Here is a 6,000-nt window from a genome sequence, read left to right as displayed (position 1 = left end):
AACAAAGATGTAATCCCTCCCCCCCTAACCAAGTTCATGGACTTTTGAGTTCTATTTTCCTTTGTTTGAAGTGCAGCTACAGAAGAGATTTTTCTGGGGGTGGGGTGGGGAAGTTCTGTTTACTGATCAACTGTTCTACCACAGAAGTCAACATCTGCAATGGACATGTATTATAGGTCTGTACAAAATGCTGTGAAAATTGTACTTTCTATTAACTTGCATCCCCATGTACATATACAGTCATACAAAAGCAATGGACAAATATGTGTACGTGGATTTTCTGGAATAATGTAAGTTTCATACACCCTCTTATTTATGGGCATGTGTAAATTATTTTATTTTATTTTTAAGTGTTTTTTAATGTTTGTTTTTGAGAGAGCGGGGGAGGGGCAGAGAGGGAGACAGAGGATGCAGGGCTTGAACCCACAGTGAGATTGTGACCTGAGCTGAAGTTGGATCCTTAACCAACTAAGCCACGCAGGTGCTTCAATTATCTTATTTAAAGAATGTTTATTTTTGAGAGAGAGAGAGAGAGAGAGAGAGAGAGAGAGAATCACAAGCAGGCTCCAGGGCTGTCAGCACAGAGCCCAATGTGGGATTTGAACTCACGAACTGTGAGATCATGAGTTGAGCCAAAACCAAGAGTGGAAAGCTTAACTAGCTGAGCTACCCAGGGCACCCCAAGTATGTGTGAATTATTCAAATAAAACAAAATTAAAAAACAACAACAACCCTGGCTAATGTCAGATCTGAGGATTCTTTTAAAATATCTATTGTGAAGAATACTCGTGTATTGTTTTAATGGGGTCAGCACATCCTAGTTAAACAAAATAACCCCAAAAATAGAAGAATAAAAAAAAAAGAAATGAACGGGTTGACTTCTGCTTTCTGGAGTCCGCATTCATCTCTCCCTTGTTGTCACTTAATCTGGATGGTGTGCGTCCCCCGGGGGGCTTTCGGAGGCTTCTTCCGATCTGGGTCTTTGCAGGTGATGCTACCACAGGACTGAGGGCAGAGCGGGAGCCAGCCCACTTGTCTGGGTGACATGCTGGGTCCCCCCCACCAGTTCTGGTCTGTCAGTGGTTTCTGACATTTCAATTACAGAGGCAGAGAGAAATCAGCATCTATACTTCTTGAGAATATTTCTCACTTAAATCCAGCAGGTCAAAGGTGGCATGATCTTTTCCATGAGGCTTGGCCTCTGAAGAGATGGTGGGTAAGTAGCTCTTCCCTGAAGTAACACCTTCTAGTCTAGGAAGCCTCAAGTCATTAGGAGTTGATAAGCTCATTAATTAACCAAGTCGTGGAAACTGCTTCTCACTCAGCGGGAGGGTGCTGTAGCAGGTGAGAGACAGCAAATCCATCAGCAGTGATGGTATCTAGAGGTAAGTGTGGCCACACGATGGGAAAAGTTTGGGGTGTCCAGCAACACCTAGATTATAGGCCCTTCAACACGGCCGCTGAAAAGCTCTCCCATGTCTGTGTCTGGGATGCTTTTCTTTTTTTCTTTTTGGTGAACTGGGGAACTGCCTGGTGAAAGGAGGTTAGGAAAGAAGTCTCTGGCCTAAAGACCCTGGAATATAGGTTCCTAAAAATACCTTCCTAAAATAGTTTAGTTAAAAATTTTTTTTAAATGTTTATTTATGTTTGAGGAAAGAGTGAGGAGACAGAGCATGAGCGGGGGAGGGACAGAAAGAGAGAGAGAGAGAGAGAGAGAGAGAGAGAGAGAGAGAGAGAGAGAGAGACACACACACAGAATCGGAAGCAGGCTCCAGGCTCCGAGCTGTCAGCACAGAGCCCCATGCAGGGCTCGAACTCATGGGCCGTGAGATCATGACTTGAGCTGAAGTCGGATGCTCATCTGACTGAGCCACCCGGGGGGCCCCAAATACTTTAAAAAATAGAAATAAAACTAAACAGCAGAGGAAAATTATAAAAAGTCAAATAACAGAAGGCAGCTGCTTACAAACTAACTCTTGATGCTCATTGAGTGCATCACGGAGGAACACGTTTCCTGTGAATGCTTAAGATCTTCAAAGAGCTGGGGCACCTGGGTGGCTCAGTTGGTTGAGCGTCCAGCTTTGGCTCAGGTCATGATCTCATGGTTCATGGGTTCGAGCCCCGCATCAGGCTCTGTGCTGACGGCTAGCTCAGAGCCTGGAGCCTGTCTTCAGAGTCTGTGTCTCCCTCTCTCTCTGACCCTCCCCTGCTCACGCTGTCTCTTCCCTCAAAAACCAAAAAACAGCAAAAATACCAACATTAAAAAAGAAAAGATCTTCAAGAGTTACTATACATGGCAGACACTGGCTCATTGTATACGTGGAGAGGTGTACTCCCGAATAAAGGACAGGGGCTGGGGGGGGAGAGCGACACACACTCTTCAGAAACATTGAGCAAATCCCTCCTTGAGACGCAGTCTTTGTGTGGGGAGGCCTTCTAGTTGTCTCAACCATGTTTTGGAACAAATTACATCGTGCATAAAGACACATTATACGCAGGGCAACTACTGAGCGGGGTCACTGACGGGGGCAGCCTGAGAATGTGCAGGAAAGATCCGATGGCAAGGACTTTTTCCAGGATGCGCCGGGGGGGACATCTAAGATATTTATGGTGACTCTTTTACTTATACTGCTTCGAGGACAATCCCTTCTTGTTCGTTCCTGAATCCTGGGTTTTGTCTTAACGTTTATAGAACTTCATGTTATTGTAGGAAGAAATGGAAACTGACAAGGGCCAATAACTCCCGGGAAGGGGGTACAGCCCAGAGACCTTTCTTTACGATGAATTATGGGCTGGACAAATGGAAAAACATCTGCCCAAACACCTGACCTTTAAGAGCCAACTTTCCTTTGCCCTCTGGGCCTTCGGAAGCTCAATGGTCACCAAGATTCATTTGTGGGTAGATGAAACGAGCATCAACCCATTATTTTTTAGGGAAGTGATGCGCACTTCACTGGCCCTCACAAACGTATAAAATGCACAATGCTGTAAAGGCTACTTATTACAACCCTCCAACAGTCCGAAGATTTCACGATGGACCAGATTTTTCTGTGTGCATGTGCAACTTCTTTCTAGTTATGTTTCTAAAAGCCCTGGTTGTATTCGGTTTTCCAGAAAATCTGTCAGGTCACAGCCCCAACGTGAACACTTACCCCAGAGAGCAGAGTTTTATCTAGGGTCGAAAACTTGCCATCTGGTTTTCTAGATACACGTTTGTTTTCAGTTCAAAGACAAAATAGAAAACTCTAGAGTGGAAAATGGTACCTTTTAGTTCACACTCTTTTAATCCCTCGGTCCCCATAAAATAAACATTCTACAGTGTAAGCAGTGGGAAATAATGTAAACTCTGCAGAAATGGAAAATAAATTAGTTTCTTTCAAACTTGGTGGAGGTCCTTTTACCGGACACTATAGTCTGTTGCAAACAGAATTCTTGAGCGAAGAATACATCTTTGGCCTACTTCCCCATTTCTCCCGCATTGTGTAACAGGCATAATTCAAATTCACTTTCTTCTCCGACGGCAGCAAGAAGGCAAAGAGGAGTCTGTGTTTTGGGAGCCTGGAAAACAAAACCATGGTCAGTGGCTTAAGAACAGCTCCCCACCGCGTGATGCCAAACTGTTAATATAGTTTTAAAAAGCCAGAGTCCAAAGAAAATCCACCCGCAGATAAAGGCTCCTCTTCACAAGCAGGGCTGGGAATCACTGTTTGGAATCATTTTATTTAAGAGCAGCGGTTCCACACCGCTCCATGACCCAGTGAGCTCAGTTGCTGCCGGCAGCGTTCTGAACCTCCTGAAAAGATGAGGCAGAAATTCTAAAATTCAGAATTTGGGCTCTACGGTCTCCAGGATCCTGCTGAGTGAGACTGCTCAGGATTTTAGATCAGGAATCCTGCCGCCTTGGATTTCAGTTTCTCTTTCATAGCAGGCACAGAAAGCAAGGTCTGAAAAATGCATTTAGGACGAGAATTTAAGGGGGAGAGCTTCTTATTGATGTTAAAACTTTGTTGTTTTCTCTGAAAGAATATTAAGCGTCCTGGACATTGTTGGAACCTGCAATCTTTTCGAAAGAGAAGTGATCAAACTCCATTTTAGAAAGGACAAACCAAACGAAACACCAAAGTTTCAGAAAGTATGTGTTCAGCATTTGCAGAAGAAGTGTTAATGCAAGCATTTGGCCTTTAATATACATTGCTACCCAGGAGAATTTATCTGCTGGGCTAGGGTTCACACTGGGCCAGAACACAGCGATTTGGCCTCCCATAGATGAGTGAGGGGTCTGGGGCCAGAAAGGATGCTTGCTTCGCCTCAGACAGTGATGAAGATAGGGGACCAGGAATTCAGAATAGTTCCCCTAGCACTTGATTCGAGTCAGGGAAGTAAACAGAAAACAGAAGCAATAATCGTTAACAAAAAGAAAACATTTTCGATGGTAGGAAGGGGGGTTTGCCGGGGCAGACCTCACCCCTCCGTTCAGGCAGGTGGCCGGCCTCATGTCAGTGGCTCTGGTGACCCTAGACCTAAGGCTTGGTGACTCATGTGGAGGAAAAGAGGGTCAGAGGGGGAGAGTGGGCTTAGTGCACTGGAAAGAACCCAAGGAGGGCAAGTCTGGAAAGATCTTCCAAACCTGCAGTGGGTGGTGGAAGACCAGTTGATCAGGCACCTTACCTTTGTTTGTTGTGGTTTTGTGTTGAAAGGGGCGTGGAGTGTGTGGTTCCATTTAAAAACAAAACAAAACAAAACAAAAAAACCTGCAGAAGTATAGAAGTCTGAGTACAGATTTTATAAAGTGGAAATGCAACAGCTACAGTGAGAGTTTAAAAAAGGAATCAGCTATTTAATGGCTATCCAGTTATTCTGAGGAAAAAACCATTTCAGAATTTTATGAAGACAGAATTATGAAATATTCTATCTTGGTATGGAACTGATAAGAAGCTAAAGAGAGCACAAGAAAATTTCTTTGAAAGGGAGTTAAGAACTTTCCAATTGCTTTTAAATTTTTTTAAATCTTTATTTATTTTTGAGAGAGAGAGAGACAGAGCATGAGTGGGGGAGAGAAAGAGAGAGAAGGAGACAGAGAATCTGAAGCAGGCTCCATCTGACCTTGTCCTTGGAGCATAAAGGTCATCAACAGTTTGAGTTGCTTCTTGAAAAGACAATTTCAAGACCAAAATTATGGAGCCCATGTGCTCCCCTAGGGAACCCTGGAAGCCTGTGGTTCACACAACAGCCCGACCACAGAGGGGCTGTAGGCAGCAACCATACTAGAGAATGTTTTATGATTATTAAAATCATTGAACATTTCTCCTGTAAAGGCACTTTAGACATGAAATGAGCTGGTATTACATCCTTTTTTGCATGTGCAGTTCAAGAAAAAACTTTTTGGGTAAATAACATGTAGAGCAGGACTAGAGTCAACCAGACAGGACAAAGCAAGGGAGCATCCAAATTCTTCAGTGAGTTCGAGCCTGCTTTGGATCCTCTGTCTCCCAATCTCTGTCCCTCCCCCACAGCTCTTTCCCAAAAATAAATAAATGTTAAAAAAACAAAACCCAAACCCAACCCTGAAGTCCAATCATCTTCAAACAAAAGACTGAACAGTAATGTGGCAGGATCGGGGTTACTGGGGACAAACAACTTATTTTAATTCCTTCTGTTTGGTGCCACCCAGAAGAATGAATCATGCCCTTCTTCTAACAACAGTGAAAAGCATCACAGGGAAGCCCTGGAAATGAGCGAGAACTCGGATTCTGGTGACTTCTTGGCATCTCTGTTCATATGAAATCTCACATGGTTTCCTAGACGGGGAGGTGAGCAGGAGAGGAGAGGAGAGGAAGCAGAAGGGACGAAAACAGTCATTAACAGAATACAGTCTCCTGTGTGCTATGCAACCGTCTACAACGCGGAGAGCACAGAGCTGTCTGGAGTCTGACCGCTCCAGGAGCAAAGTGACCACCAGACATTTCCGCTTCTGATGGTCTAATCTGTCTACACAGACCG

At 44.2% G+C, this 6,000-nt stretch overlaps 1 protein-coding gene across 2 annotated transcripts in view; it reads right to left on the bottom strand.

Annotated features, from left to right (window-relative positions):
• Window positions 1-3,261: 3,261 nt before the first annotated feature.
• MTHFD1L (methylenetetrahydrofolate dehydrogenase (NADP+ dependent) 1 like) overlaps window positions 3,262-6,000 on the bottom strand; it is a 174,159-nt gene continuing 171,420 nt past the window's right edge. For both annotated transcript variants that reach the window (XM_029945150.1, XM_029945151.1), the window contains exon 27: window positions 3,262-3,558. The gene's annotated coding sequence lies outside the window, so the exon portion shown is untranslated. The remainder of the gene's footprint in view (window positions 3,559-6,000) is intronic.

Source organism: Suricata suricatta, chromosome 7, assembly GCF_006229205.1.
Source record: "Suricata suricatta isolate VVHF042 chromosome 7, meerkat_22Aug2017_6uvM2_HiC, whole genome shotgun sequence".
In the NCBI taxonomy this organism is placed as follows: Eukaryota; Metazoa; Chordata; class Mammalia; order Carnivora; family Herpestidae; genus Suricata; species Suricata suricatta.
Note: the sequence above shows the minus strand (reverse complement) of the source record. Positions and strands in the feature narration are given on the sequence as shown.